At 36.6% G+C, this 16,923-nt stretch overlaps 1 protein-coding gene across 2 annotated transcripts in view; it reads right to left on the bottom strand.

Moving 5' to 3' along the window:
- Window positions 1-16,923, bottom strand: part of stan (Protocadherin-like wing polarity protein stan) — a 299,969-nt gene that overhangs the window by 242,241 nt on the left and 40,805 nt on the right. Inside the window, exon 1 of one of the 2 annotated variants that reach the window (XM_067774727.1) lies at window positions 8,110-8,135. The exons of the other annotated variant lie outside the window; for it this stretch is intronic. The gene's annotated coding sequence lies outside the window, so the exon portion shown is untranslated. Of the gene's footprint in view, window positions 1-8,109; window positions 8,136-16,923 lie in introns of those variants that run through there. 2 annotated transcript variants of the gene reach the window in all.

Raw genomic sequence — 16,923 nt, 5'->3', positions numbered from 1 at the left:
ACTCACTTTATCTTGGTATAAAAAATGGCCGAAATCCGACCATAACCACGCCCACTTTATCGATATCGAAAATTACGAAAAATTAAAAAAATGCCATAATTCTATACCAAATACGAAAAAAGGGATGAAGCATGGTAACTGGATTGGTTTATTGACGCAAAATATAACTTTGGAAAAAACTTTGTAAAATGGGTGTGACACCTACCATATTAAGTAGAAGAAAATGAAAAAGTTCTACAAGACGAAATCGGCAGCCCTTGGAATCTTGGCAGGAATACTGTTAGTGTTATTGAATATATAAATAAATTAGCAGTACCCGACAGATGATTTTCTGGATCACCTGATCCACATTTGGTCGATATCGCGAGAACGCCTTCACATATACATCTAAGGGCCACTCGCTTTTAAAACCCTCATCAATACCTTTAATTTGATATCCATATCGTACAAACACATTCTAGAGTCAACCCTGGTCCACCCTAATGGCGATATCTCGAAAAGGCGTGCACCTATAGACCTAATGCCCACTCCCTCTTAAAATGCTCAGTAACACCTTTCGTTTGATACCCATATCGTAAAAACATTCTAGAGTCACCCCTGGCCCACCCTAATGGCGATATCTCGAAAAGGCGTCCACCTATAGACCTAATGTCCACTCCCTCTTAAAATGCTCAGTAACACCTTTCCTTTGATACCCATATCGTACAAACATTCTACAGTCACCCCTGGCCCACCCTAATGGCGATATCTGGAAAAGGCTTCCACCTATAGACCTAATGCCTACTCCCTCTTAAAATGCTCAGTAACACCTTTCGTTTGATACCCATATCGTACAAACATTCTAGAGTCACCCCTGGCCCACCCTAATGGCGATATCTCGAAAAGGCGTCCACCTATAGACCTAATGCCCACTCCCTCTTAAAATGCTCAGTAACACCTTTCGTTTGATACCCATATCGTACAAACATTCTAGAGTCACCCTTGGTCAACCTTTATGGCGATATCTCGAAAAGGCGTCCACCTATAGAACTGAGGATTACTCCCTTTTAAAATACTCATTACCACCTTTCATTTGATACCCATATCGTACAAACACATTCTAGAGTCACCCTGGCCCACCCTAATGGCGATATCTCGAAAAGGCGCCCACTATAGACCTAATGCCCACTTTCTCTTAAAATGCTCAGTAACACCTTTCGTTTGATACCCATATCGTACAAACATTCTAGAGTCACCCCTGGCCCACCCTAATGGCGATATCTCGAAAAGGCGTCCACCTATAGACCTAGTGCCCACTCCCTCTTAAAATGCTCAGTAACTCCTTTCGTTTGATACCCATATCGTAAAAACATTCTAGAGTCACCCTTGGTCCACCTTTATGGCGATATCTCGAAAAGGCGTCCACCTATAGAACTAAGGATTGCTCCCTTTTAAAATACTCATTACCACCTTTCATTTGATACCCATATCGTACAAACACATTCCAGAGTCACCCCTGGCCCACCCTAATGGCGATATCTCGAAAAGGCGTCCACCTATGGACCTAATGCCCACTCCCTCTTAAAATGCTCAGTAACACCTTTCGTTTGATACCCATATCGTAAAAACATTCTAGAGTCACCCTTGGTCCACCTTTATGGCGATATCTCGAAAAGGCGTCCACCTATAGAACTAAGGATTGCTCCCTTTTAAAATACTCATTACCACCTTTCATTTGATACCCATATCGTACAAACACATTCCAGAGTCACCCCTGGCCCACCCTAATGGCGATATCTCGAAAAGGCGTCCACCTATAGACCTAATGCCCACTCCCTCTTAAAACGCTCAGTAACACCTTTCATTTGATTCCCATATCGTACAACTAGAGACACCCCTGGTCCACCTTTATGGCGATATCTCGAAACGGCGTCCGCCTAGGGAACTAAGGATCACTCCTTTTCAAAATACTCATTAACAGCTTTCATTTGATACCCATATCGTACAAACATATTCTAGAGTCACCCCTGGTCCACCTTTATGGGGATTTCTCGAAAAGGCGTTCACCTATAGAACTAAAGCCCATTCCCTTTTAAAATACTCATTATCACCTTTCATTTGATACCCATATCGTACAAACACATTCTAGAGTCAGCCCTGGTCCACCTTTATGGCGATATCCCTAAATGGCGTCCATCCATAGAACTATGGCCTACTCTCTCTTAAAATACTCTTTGATACCTTCCATTTGATACACATGTCATACAACCACATTCCAGGGTTACGCTAGGTTCATTTTCCTACATGGTGATTTTCCTTATTTTGTCTCCATAGCTCTCAACTGAGTATGTAATGTTCGGTTACACCCGAACTTAGCCTTCCTTACTTGTTTCTTTTTGGAGTTTAATTTTCTCTTTAGAAATGTATTTATTCAGAACATATGTAAATGAAAAAATGAATTTAACTTAGTAATAGAAAAGAAATTAAAAAAAATTATTAGAAATTAGCGTTTTTACAACCCCATTTTAAAACCAAGGCATCACTGTGACACAATTGCAGATCGTGAAATTGCTTGTGTTGTTTTTTTTAAGCCACCACAAGACACAGCAGGTAGAATTGAAATTGCCCCTACCCAAAAGTTCGACCCAAAGGGGGGGAGGGGGACATCAGAATTCGTTTTAGAGGTATGGTTCCTTCGGCAAAGTTTCTTATTTTGATCCCTAGAATACGATTTTCACAGAGCAATGAGCGATTTTGAATCGACCCGCCCTAACATACATATATTAGACCTCGTTACTTAAAGCAGATGTAAGAAATGTGGTCTGAGGAAAAAACGGTTGAGCACGTTTTTGTTTATGTCCTGTGCTCGCGAGAGGCGGCAGGATTGCCAGATCGCGTGGCAGCAATTCAGTTAGGTTTTATGTAGAAAACTTTCAGTATTTGTCAAGGGGATAGACTTTCTCTATAACATAAATCCTGGTATATAATGGGGGTTTTCCGTTTGGTCGTCAAATCAACTCTGGTAAGATTATGGGTATATTCAGGCTATGTGAGGTCTTTATTGACAGACCAGCTCAACCTTAGCTTACTTTTAAAAAACATATTATGCTATATCTGGAGTGCTAGTGTTAGTGTATTTTTCACGAGAATATAAATTTAAAAAATTTTAACTAAATTAAACGAAACTTAATGCTTTGTCACATTTCTCAAATTTCGGCTGGGAAAATTCTTGAGTGAGTTTGAGTTCAAACAACCCCGTTTAACGGGTGAATGTGAAAGGAAAAATTGGTGGAGCAAAAGCAGCAGGAACAAAAGTAAAGGCAACACAAGCGGCAAAACGTCTATAGCGAGGAAGGCAATAAACGGCTGTTGCATAAGAGAAACAAGAAAAAACACATAAAAGAGACAAAATTCAGAAATATGAATTCAAGAACCAACTGAAAATAAAGTTGCCGGCGTGTGCGTGTGTGGGTGTGCACGCCACATCGTTGCAGTGATCCCTTTATTTGCGCATATTTGTCGAATTTTCAACCCTCTCAATTTCCGTTTGATGTCTCCACTTCATTCTGCATGGTTTTACTGGCGCTAAGGTTATTGATTCTTGCATTTACTCGCATGTCCTTTTGCCACCGCATCCTCACTTCTATGTATGCATCTCTATGACGACATTTGTATTTATGTTTTTTGCTTTTATGTATCATTCTCTTAGTGTTGGTATGTACGTGTGGAGTTTTTATACTCAGCTGAGCAGAGTTCACAGAGTATATTAACTTTGTTCGCATAACGGTAATCCGTAACGGCATAAACTAATCGAGATGTAGACTTCCATTTATCAATCTGATCTGGGCGAAAAAAGAAATTAATTTAGCCATGTCCGTCCGTCCGATAACTTGAGTAAATTTTGAGGTATCTTGATGAAATTTGGTACGTAGGTGCCTGGGCGCTCATCTCAGATCGCTGTTTAAAAAGAACGTAATTGGACTACAAAAAAAAAAAAAAATTTTATTCAAATTTTAACACAAAATTTAATATTTTTACAGTACATATGTAAATTATGTCAACATTCATCTCTAGTAAATATATGGTGCAACAAAATACAAAATTAGAAGAAAATTTTAAAATGGGCGTGGCTCCGCCCTTTTTCATTTAATTCGTCTAGAATACTTTTAATGCCATAAGTCGAACAAAAATTTACCAATCCTTGTGAAATTTGTTAGGAACATAGATTCCATGACGATAACTGTTTTCCGTGAAAATGGGCGAAATCGTTTGAAGCCACGCCCAGGTTTTATACACAGTCGACCGTCTGTCCTTCCGCTCAGCCGTTAACACGATAACTTGAGCAAAAATCGATATAACTTTACTAAACTTAGTTCACGTACTTATCTGAACTCACTTTATCTTGGTATTAAAAATGGCTGAAATCCGAACTATGACCACGCCCACTTTTTCGATATCGAAAATTTCGAAAAATTAAAAAAATGTCAACTCTATACCAAATACGAAAAAAGGGATGAAACATAGTGATAGAATTGGTTTTTTGACGCAATATATAACTTTGGAAAAAACTTTGTAAAATGGGTGTGGTACCTACCATATTAAGTAGAAAAAAATGAAAAAGTTCTGCAGGCGAAATCAAGAGCTCTTGGAATCATGGCAGGAATACTGTTCGTGGTTTTACATATATAAATAAATTAGCGGTACCCGACAGATGATGTTCTTGGTCACCCTGGTCCACATTTTGGTCGATATCTCGAAAACGCCATTACATATACAACTATGCCTCTCAACATAGAATAATGTAAATCCATGTGTTTTCACGTGGGAACATAAAGCCATCTTCCTACACAATTAATGGCCAAACTCTGGAAAGCGTTGATGTTTTTGTCGACTTGGGAGTTACAATGAATTGCAAACTTAGTTTCAACCCTCATACTAATGCCACGGTCAGTAAAGCGAGAGGAATTTTAGCATTTGTGAAAAGATGGGCAAAAGAGTTTAGTGATCTTTACGTTACAAAAACCCTTTTTACATCATTGGTGAGGCCAATATTAGTATTGTATCATTCAATAAAACAATTGGTTTGATATTTAAAGATTTAATTTAATTTCCACTTGGTGTGTGTGCACAGCTAGATTGTTCAATCTTACAATTGGTGTACTAAAGTTATCGAACTATCGAACTGCACACTAATAATACATTGGTAATATTATACAGATGCGATCATTTTAAAGGTGTAACATAATAGGAATATCTTATAGTATGTGGCTTACACGTAGTTCACTAGTTAACACACCCAATACATGCCCTGTGTTTTTTTTTTTTAATTTTTTTTTTTTTAATTTTTAATCATCATGAAAACCATACAGCTTGGGAGGAATAACTAGACGTCCACTTCGTGTTTGATAGCATGGCTGTGAACTGCTTGTACCTGCATCCATGGCCTCATCTCTTTCAACAGTATTACTATTATTTTCAGGTATTCTCATCGTTACTTATTACCTCGCGAGTCACAGGCATACTATTTTCATTTGACGAGCATGCTTTTTCCTTTTTTTTTAATCCTTTCTCCTATCTCTGGTTCATCTATTGAGTTTCGGAACAAAAGTAGTTCTACTGTTGGGAGTTTGGTTTTTATCAATCTGTCGAAGAATAACTGAGTTGGAGCTAACTGTAAATTTGCCACTGGGGTATTATTATATTCTAGGATATGATATTGAAAGTTTTCCTTTTCATTGGCTTCAAAACACCGTTTCAACAAACCCTTAGCAATTGCTACCCCTTTCTCCGCTAATCCATTGCTTTGTGGGTATCTAGGACTTGAAAACTTTACCACAGTATCAGCATCATTAAAGAAGTTTTCCATTTCTAACGAATTAAGTGGGTTATTGTCGCAGCGGATTGTTGTGGGATATCCTACTTTCGTGAAAATTTTTTTCAACGTGTCGATTACACAGCCAGCGGTTTTATGTGCAAGATTTTCCGACAAAACAAGGTTAGAGTATGCGTCGATCAGGGAGATATAATATCTGCCCGCATATTCAAAAATATCAATTCCTATTATTTGAAAAGGATATTCAGGGACGTCGTCTTGTCTCAATGGCTCTTTTGCATTATTACGTCTGAAAGTTTCACACACAACACATCCCAGGATTAGTTCTTTAACCTGTTCAGTCATGTTTGGCCAAAAGTACAATGATCTGGCTTTTGCTAACGTTTTTTCTATTCCGAGATGTGGCCTGTGCAACCACCTGCATACAACTGGTTCTAACGAGGTTGGAATTATTAGTCTATGAATTTTAAGCAACATTCTATTTTCGTAGTGGATTTCAGACTTGTATTTGTGAAACTTTTTACTTAGCTCATTCAATTGGTGATAACTGGGCCATCCCTGTTCCACGCATTGATATATGTTCTTGTAGTCCTCATCCTGCTCTTTATGCTTGCAATATAAATCATAATTCGATTTCGATATGCAAACTTTCTCTGACAGCGTATGAATAACTCCCTTAAGCTCGGCAATTTCAGCCGTTTCACCTAAAGGAGCCCGAGAAAGGCAATCAGCCACATTTGCTTACCAGGAGTATAAACTACCTCCATCTTTGGATATTTGAGCAAAAATATGAACATAGCCTGCAGCCTAGGCGTGACGTCATCAATTTCTTTCTTCAGAATGGATTCGAGTGGCTTAAGATCACTCTGTACTAAAAATTCACGACCGTAGAGATAATAATGAAACTTAATACAGGAAAATACTATAGCTAGCAACTCTTTCTCTATTTGTGCCCATTTCTGTTCTGATTTACTGAGAGTTCGGGACGCATAAGCTACAGGATGTCCCTCTTGAAGTAAAACGCAACCTAAACCATCTTTTGATGCATCCGTCTGCACCACTACCGCTTTTTCCTTGTCATATATAACTAGTACTGGATCAGATGTAATGATAGTAATGAGAGTTTGAAATTCATCTTCATGAGCACCAGTCCACTGAAACCTAGCGTTGTTATGCGTTAGTTCACGTAACTTTGCCGATTGTTTTGATAAGTTCGGAATATATGCCGCCAGAAACTTAAGCACACCCAAAAATCTTATAACATCGTTTTTATTTTCTGGCTTTCTCAGCTTGATTATAGCTTCACGATATTTGTCAATTGATTTAATTGTACGTTTTGATCTACACGACCCATGAATTTCATTTCCGTTTGACGATATTGAATTTTATCTGGATTGAATCTTATACCTTTGTCAATTGCTCGCTTCAAGACCGTTGCGAGAGTCTCGTCATGCTGATCCAGAGTTTCCGCCACGATTGCCATATCATCAAAGTATATTATGATATCGGGAATATCGCCGAAATGTTTGACCATTTCTTTCTGAAACATTTCTGGCGCACAATTTAAGCCAAAGGGTACGCGATTGAACTTATAGCGACCAAACGGTGAGATTGATTACAGTAAATATACATTTGTTTGCTAATTGACTAGTTACATCATCGAAAGTCGGGATCAGAAAATGCTCTCGTTTTATGCACATATTTAATAGCTTTAGATCCAGACACACTTGAATGTCATTTTTCTTTTCCACTAACTGTACATTATGTACCCAGTCCGTAGGGTGATTGACTGGAGTGATAACTTTATTCCCCACCATCTACTCAATTTTGCATTTAAAACGCTCTAACAAACTTAATGGTATTCTTTTCTTATAATGCAGACAAGGTATAGACCCCTTCTTTAGTGTTATTGAAACAGTTCCTGGAAATTTACCTAATCCACTGAAAACAGTACTATATTGCTTAATAAAATCACTCTTACTTTTTGAAACACATTATCTACAACAACAAACTCTGCCTCTTGTTCCGTATTCAAGTCAGGATCAGTGCATTTTAATATTACTGTGCCAAGAGTTTTTACTTTATTCCCACTATAATCGTACAAGGGATAATCATTACATTTGTTAATGAATTTAGTTTTAAATTTTGAAAGATATTTGACAGGAATGCAATTGACATCGGATCCGGAGTCTATTTTAAATGAAATTGGGGTGTTTTGTATATAATATTTCTTAGTCGACTTGCATGTTCCATTATTACTGGTATTTATTCTCTAAATATGAATATTACCTACTAACCTGGTTGATATATTTGTTTTATTACAAGCTTTACTTTCATCGTTCCAATTATAGTGATCTCCTACTGAGTGTACCTGTTCATGCTGCTTGCTTAATCCGGGATTTGCTCTCTGTCCGTTGTTTGTTGTCTTCTTATCCGTTAATTGCTGGATTTTCTTTCCGCGACACACTTTCACAAAATGACCCTTTTTTCCACAACCTCGGCAGGTTATTTCCTTTGCTTTCATGCACAGATTCTTCGATTGCGTTGATCGTTTTGGAATTTCCCTGTTCCAATAGCATTTTGTGAGAATTTGCAGCTTCGTATACCTTACACTTCTCAGTTATCTTTTCTAGTGGATCATCTCTCCCATATAGCAATTTAAGCTGTAGTGTTTAGTCATATATACCCAAAATGATTCGGTCTCGTAACATACGATCGCCGAACGACTGACCACAGCTACAGTTGTATTCACAATAACGTATTTGAGTGCGCAGTTCCGTTTCAAACTCAGAAAAGGCTGTTTTTCTTTTTGCGTTAGCGTATTAAATTTGAATGATTCCATTGCGACGTTCTTTTTTGGAATGCAGTAATTGTCAAAAGCATCCAGCACATTTGCTAATGACCGTGCACCCTCACCGCCTTGCTAGTACTTGCAGGTATGCCAAGCAATTGCTCAGTTGACCCATCCTTTGGGAACAGCGTGTTATACATTTCCACTGCTGTCGGTCCTACAAGCCATAACAATTTTGCAATTTTGACGTCTTCTTTTTCTTTTAGTTTTCCATTGGCATGTATGTACATGCAAAAAGTTCCTTTCCATGTGGGCCAGTCTTTAGCGAGATTACTGCAGTCCAATTCAGGCGGTAGTCGCTTTTCAGCCATTATGGCAATTATCAATGGTAATTTTATTATAAAAGTATAAAGCTTGATGTGTTTTGGCCCACTTCTGACACCATGTATCATGCAATAAAACAAATGATTTGATATTTAAAGATTTAATTTAATTTCCACTTGGCGTATGTGCACAACTAGATTGTTCAAAACGGAAGTCTATGTCTTACAATTGGTGTACTAAAGTTATCGAACTGTCGAACTGCACACTAATAATACATTGGTAATATTATACAGGTGCGGTAATTTTAAAGATGTAACATAATAGGAATATCTTATAGTATGTGGCTTATACCTACTTAGTTCACATACTCAATACAAGAATATGGGTCGATAATTTGGAATTCGCGTTATCAAGTTCATGTGGATAGACTAGAATCAATTCAAAAAAAGTTTTTACTTTTCGCCTTGAGAAATCTTCAATGGGACTCTCCGTATAATCTTCCTCCTTACACTGATCGATTAAAACTAATAAATCTTCTTACGCTTGCAAGTCGTAGAGAAATGCTAGGTGCATTATTTATGGCTAGACTTTTAAATGGATAGATTTCAAGCCCATCTCTTTTGAATGAAGTAAACTCGAATGTTCCATGCCGAGTTTCAAGGCATTATAAAATAATTCTTAAACAATGCAGAAGCAATTTCCAACTACACGAACCTCTTCTATGTTTGTGTGAATATTATAACTCTCACTCGAGAATAATTGATGTTTCGGACTCGCTCTTTGCCATAAGAAAGACGGTTCTATCTTTTCTTAATAATTAAAAAATTATATTTATACTTTTAATCTATTGTATTGTGTGAATCTATATTTCTCAACTGATGACTTTTTCTGTAGCTGAGCGGTTTTAGATCTCGGCGCTTAAAAAGCCACTGCCTCTTACAGACTCGGTAGCAAAAAATTTATAAATAACACACAAATAAGAATTAGGATACAAAAAAACCAAAAAAAAAGTATGTATGAATTAAAAAAAAAAACCAAAACAGGATTAGCCTGGTTTCATGGAGCCACTTTAGGGCAGTGCGCTGCCACAACATCTGAGAAAAAAAAACCAAGGGCCACTCCCTTTTAGAACCCTCACTAACACCTTTAATTTGATATCCATATCGTACAAATACATTCTAGAGTCACCCCTGGTCCACATTTATGGCGATATCGCGAAAAGGCGTCCACCTATAGAACTAATATATATTTAATATACATATAACCTATAGAATTAAGTCCCACTCCCTTTTAAAGTAGTTATTAACACCTTTCATTTGATACCCATATCGTACAAACACATTCTAGAGTCACCCCTGGTTCACCGTTATGGCGATATCTCGAAGAGGCGTCCACCTATAGAACTATGGCCCACTTCCTTTTAAAATACTCTTTAATACCTTCCATTTGAAACCCACGTCATACAAACACATGCCAGGGTTACCCTAGGTTCGTTTTGTTAAAAGGCGCTTTTCCCTTATTTTGTCTCCAAAGCTCTCAGCTGAGTATGTAATGTTCGGTTACATCCGAACTTAGCCTTCCTTACTTGTTATTGTTGTTTTATGTCGAAACACATCAAAAGAAAATTTCAGAAGGAAACAACAGTCCTGAGCCAATCACGAATCGGTTTTGATATAATCCTAAAAGTAAATCCCAAAAACAATTTCGAACCAATTCCGAAATAATCCTTGCACAGTACCACAACTAGCAACCTTTCGTGAAAACGTCATAAAATGAGCCGAAGAGAGTTCCGCAATGAACTCTAAATGTTCTCAAAACCGATCTAAAATTATCCCCAATAGCAAAATAACTTGATAACAATCCCGAATGGTTCCATTATATCCCTCTCATGGTTCTCAAAGCAATACCGAAGTAGTCCTTAAACTTTGCTGAAATCTATTTTAGTCCAATCCAAAATTATTCTGAAAAAGTTCCGAAGTAGGATTGTGATCCTATTCCGCTTCGCTGCGATGATTCACCTTCAGTCTTCGTGACTCCTTGTCTTATTAGGGCTCTCTCGGTAACACAAAACATGGCTTGGCTAAACGCTTTTTAATGTCTATAGAGGCATGCAGGGCAAAAATTTAATGAATTAAGAACCCAATTTTTGTTGTACAATGAAGTCAAAAGCTGCTTCCGTTGACCGTTCTTGTAGTAGACGTAATACTTGTAGCCACTTTTAAATTTAATTTAAGCCCTGAGAAATAGGATATATGAACCAGATATGCTCGCTTTACTTCAGAAAACAAAAGGTTCGACGATTTTTAAGTAATCGGTAGATTTTAGTACGACACCTTAAAAGCTTTCGGAGATATTCCTTGTCATCCAATCGTAATGATGCGGAGCAAGTTAAGAGCATCGATTTGTGCCAGATATATTCAGATAAATGTCTGTATTAATTTATGAGCCATTTGATTTGTTTAAGTTCGCGTTTTCAGTTTTGACACACTACTTTTAATGAACCAACATTTCAAAAAATAGATGTCGCTTTTTCGTCATTCAGTGAGTTAATACCAAACTATGTAAAAAGCAGGGAAGGTAATCATTTTTTCTCGTCTTGAACAGAGGTTCTTTTCTTCCATTTTAAAGAGAAATCCGACTAACTACGTTAATTTTTTCGGTACTAGATAGTGCTAAATGTGATTGAAAGTCACTGCTAGGCAAAATTGGACGGTGTTTAATGATACTAAACAGTGGCATGTGCCAGTGATGATTCATGAGTTAAAAAGTATCTGGTACTTTGCTTCTAAAGTCTGTAAATGAGTCAGAGCTTTTCCGCGAAAATTGAACGTAATTCGAACCTGGAGATGCCACCGGATGGTGGGGTTTGATCAAAATGTGTATCGGTTATAGTTTTATATAAAGATTATAGCTTTAAGGTTAAACAGATTTTTTTATACTCAGCGTGCTTTGCACACAGAGTATATTAACCTTGATTGGATAACCGTAATAATAATAAATTAATAAATAAATAAGTAACGGAAATAAGGCTAAACAAAAGTTGGAACAGGGAGGATTAGAAACACGCCCCTTTCAACCTCCCATTATATGTTGAGCTGTGCTGATCGGAATCTTCATGCATTCCGACAGCGTCATTACTAAACAAAGGTGAGTAGTGATTGGATACACGTTATTTATATGTTATTTATAACTTGAGCAAATACTGAGATATCTTCACCAAATTCGGTATACGGGCTAACCTGCACCCAGAATTGAATGTATTGAAAATGAGCGAAATCGGACAATAACCAAGCCTGCCTTTTACATATATAACATTTTGGAAAACACAAAAAAGCAGATTATTAAGTAAATACCAAAACTGAGAATTTTGAAATTTGACAAAAATTTTATAAACTTTGTGAAAATGGGCATGGCACCGCCCACTTGTGATAAAATCAATTTTACAAATATTCTTAATCATAAACCAAAAACTCTTAAGAGAAGAGATTTACAAGGTATAACCGAAACAGCTGTCGCCTTGTCCGTCCTGATGTTAAGTTGTTTAAATTTTTCTCAAATTATTAAATAAATTATAAAATTAAAAATCGCTTCAAATAAATGTTTTCATATATTAAAAAAAAAAAACAAAAAAGCAATACGGGCAATCCCCGATCAAATCATACCAAAACTCTTAAACTTATCATAACAAAATTTAACAAAGAGGTTGCCTTTACTATTAAAAATACTTGGAAGAAAAATTTACGAAAGCGCTTAAGAACCACGTCTAGTTTTATATAAAATATTTTTAAAAGTTTCGTGGATGAATAAAACAAGCTACATTATTGCAAAAAGGAAATTCATATCAATGGTGCTTCATTTCTCAAGTGGAATTATGAAAAGAAAAAATCGAAAAATTCAAATTTTGAAAATGGTGGTGGCACCTTTTTTGACCAGGCAATTTTCTATATTTTGGAAGCCATAACTCGAAGAAAAATAAACGGATCGTAATAAGATTGGGTGTACATATGTTCCTCATAGCAGGAAATATATCTAGAAAAAATGGAACGGTTAAAGCACACTCCCACCTTTATATACAAAAGAAGTTTAAAAGGGTTGTAGACTAGAATAACAAGCTATATCTTAGCAAAAATAGTTTGGTATCAGTAATATTTCACTTACTAAGTTTTATTGTAAGAGGAAATCGGCCCACATTTTTTTCTTTTTTTGAATGGGCGGTGCCACGCTCCTATTCCCCTCAAGCATTACACAACATTACTAGAGCATCAAACAAAATATATTCTTCGTAAAAAATTCGAAAAGGGAATTTATCTGAAATGAACTGTACAATTGAGACTCACGCTGAGTATATAATATTCGGTTACACTCAAACTTAGACACCCTTACTTGTTTTTATTAAACTTACACCTGGGTATATAATTTCCTTTTTCAATTGAACTTTACTTGTTGTACTTGTATTTATGCACATTTTCTGCTATTTTTACGTATATGTGTATATGTACGAGTATATATTTACTAAATGCGACTGTTATAAGACCGTCTGTTTTATATATCTGCTTGCCTTTTTGTTGTACTAAAGAGGGTTGGTAAGGCTCGTCTTTTTGGCTGGACTTCAATAAACGATTTTATGTTGCCAAAAGGTGAAAGTTTGTTTTTTTGACGTAACCAAAGTACAAAATGTTTTCTCCTGTCTAGGAAGTTCATTTGATATTGTCCGAATTATTTATGAACATTTTTCTTAGTTTTACTTATTTATGTATTTATTCCACAAATAGGTATGTACATATGTTTTCCATTGCCTGCTAAGTAAGCTGGCTTGTTTCGATAAGCTCTAATAAGCTTCAAGTGGGAGTCGTATTTAGTTACTTATGTATGTAGATAGATATTCAATGTCGTTTAATTAATGCATTGCATTTATGTATATTTGTTGTTTTTCGAAGAAGGAGAAGTATTTGTGTATAATTCGTTAGCTTTTGTTATACAACACAATAAAACGTTATGATGTGTGACTAATAGATATCCTGCACGGCACATTAACTCAAATTGAAATTTACAGATATCAATGCTAACTTATCGACACACGCAACAAACTAAATCACTTTTCATTGAATTGGTCTTTCATAAAATTATCCTGTTTGTAGATTTGGTAAAATTTATGGTTTCTCTTTAGTAATATTGGAAGGAGCGCGAGTTCAAATCCCACTCCCTGGAGAAAATATTTTGAAGAGGTTCACAAGGTATGTATAATGCTGTCGCCGTAACCGTCCTGATATCCAGTTGTTTAATTTTTTTCCTAAACATTTAATAAAATATTGGGCTAATGTGTTTTCTGACTACTAATCAAATAATTTAAAGGGACTTCAATTATTAAATTATTTTCATGCTTAGCTTAAACATATTTCCGGCTAGAATATAATCTGGAAACATTTATACATATTAGCTTTATTTTTTTTATGTGCATATACATCTGCACTCAAACTTTGTAAGGACTGCCAAGTGCACAACTGATATTGCAGGAAAAGTTGCCGCGGACCGGTCGCTGGGCAAGCTTCGTGATATGCGCTGTGGGCTTTCGGACTTCAGGCATTCTAGTCTTGTTACCAGGTGTAGAGTTATCTACTCATAACAAATATACTTGTTTTATTTGTATGATTTTTAATAATCGGGGATTGCCCATATTGCTTTTTTAAATGTATGAAAACATTTTTTATTTGAAGCAATTTTTTTAATTTTATAATTTATTTAATAATTTGGGAAAAATTTAAACAACGTGACATCAGGACGGACAAGGCGACAGCTGTTTCGATTATACCTTGTAAATCTCTTCAAAGCCTTTTCTCCCGGGAGTGGGAGTCGAACTCGCACCCCTACGATAGTTGAAATGGTTGTAAACGCATTCAGCTACGTCATGCCTGTTGTGAAGTCTTTCCCAATTGCCTTCTTTTTGCATATTTTAATCTTTTACACATTGCATACTTCGTATGCAATTATGTGTTAAAGCTATGCTTGGTACGGCGGTTTTCAAAGAAATTATAATAATAAAATTGCTTCAAATAAAAAATGTTTTCATACATTTAAAAAAGCAATATGGGCAATCCCCGATTATTAAAAATCATACAAACAGACAAAATTGGTTAATCGTTGTAGTTCTATAAATAGAACGAAAACAGCAACAAAAACCAAAGTTTCTTTGAAAACCGCCGTACCAAGCATAGCTTTAACACATAATTGCATACGAAGTATGCAATGTGTAAAAGATTAAAATATGCAAAAAGAAGGCAATTGGGAAAGACTTCACAACAGGCATGACGTAGCTGAATGCGTTTACAACCATTTCAACTATCGTAGGGGTGCGAGTTCGACTCCCACTCCCGGGAGAAAAGGCTTTGAAGAGATTTACAAGGTATAATCGAAACAGCTGTCGCCTTGTCCGTCCTGATGTCACGTTGTTTAAATTTTTCCCAAATTATTAAATAAATTATAAAATTAAAAAAATTGCTTCAAATAAAAAATGTTTTCATACATTTAAAAAAGCAATATGGGCAATCCCCGATTATTAAAAATCATACAAACAGACAAAATTGGTTAATCGTTGTAGTTCTATAAATAGAACGAAAACAGCAACAAAAACCAAAGTTTCTTTGAAAACCGCCGTACCAAGCATAGCTTTAACACATAATTGCATACGAAGTATGCAATGTGTAAAAGATTAAAATATGCAAAAAGAAGGCAATTGGGAAAGACTTCACAACAGGCATGACGTAGCTGAATGCGTTTACAACCATTTCAACTATCGTAGGGGTGCGAGTTCGACTCCCACTCCCGGGAGAAAAGGCTTTGAAGAGATTTACAAGGTATAATCGAAACAGCTGTCGCCTTGTCCGTCCTGATGTCACGTTGTTTAAATTTTTCCCAAATTATTAAATATACTTGTTTTATTTTAAATTTATTCTTATTATATTAGTTATTTTTTTATTATCAAAAAATGAAAATATTTGAGTCATCAAAAATATTCTTTTAAAAGTTTAAAAAATTATTCTAAATTATATAGAAAATTATTATTTTCTATACCAGGTACCACTATTTCACAACATGACGAACTATTGTGCGCCGACAACTACTCCCTGTGCAACCTGCATCCCAGTCATTCCCCCGAGAAAGAAATGGTGAAAGGGAACTCATTCGGGGCAGGGGACCAATTGTTCACAGATTGCTCAAAGTTGGCCGGAAACGTTGGTGTGGGGCTTTTGTCAAGAACTAAATGTACGCCATATGTTTAGGTTGGCTGATCACTACTGCATCTTCAAAGTGGAAACTGCGGCGATTAAGGATGCGGTGGTTGAAATGCTATCCAACGCTACTATAGCTAGGCAATTCAACATCGGATGGCCAAGCGGCTATGAAAGCCTTGAATTCAATTATAGTGCAATCGAGGTGATCTCGCGAGCTGATGATTGGAATAGTGAGTGGATTGTAGTTAATTATTTTTTGATTAGGATTATCGGGGTACCGCGCCATAGTAATATTCCGGGCAACTGTCAAGGGCATCTCTTTTCCCGCATCGGTACAACTCAATTGGATGAAAATGACTTTAGGGATTTCTGGATTCCACTGGTCATCTGTGTTCTGCTCTTGTATAGATGGCCTCAAGTCAGGTCAGCAAGTGTTGGGCGGAAACTAGCAAGATCCTTCTGGCTCATCTATCAATGTTCATTGGGGATTTGACAGGACATTGTCCAATGGGAATCCATGCGGCACTTCTCAATATACTGGAAACCGCATAATGCTGCAGCTGTATGGAGGTAGATGTGATGTAATCATCGAGTCTCTTGATGATTGAAAGTATTTGAATAACTTGGATCTCCAGAGGGTTTATCCAAGTTTGAGATTGGTCCCATTCGAAACTATGTCGTTGCTATGCAACGATTCTCTTTGTACCTATCGGAATTTTATGCGGTATCACAAAAGACTTTCATGCGCTTCAAGTGAGCTTCCATTA

This window comes from Eurosta solidaginis, chromosome 3, assembly GCF_040869045.1.
Source record: "Eurosta solidaginis isolate ZX-2024a chromosome 3, ASM4086904v1, whole genome shotgun sequence".
Classification (NCBI taxonomy): domain Eukaryota; kingdom Metazoa; phylum Arthropoda; class Insecta; order Diptera; family Tephritidae; genus Eurosta; species Eurosta solidaginis.
Note: the sequence above shows the minus strand (reverse complement) of the source record. Positions and strands in the feature narration are given on the sequence as shown.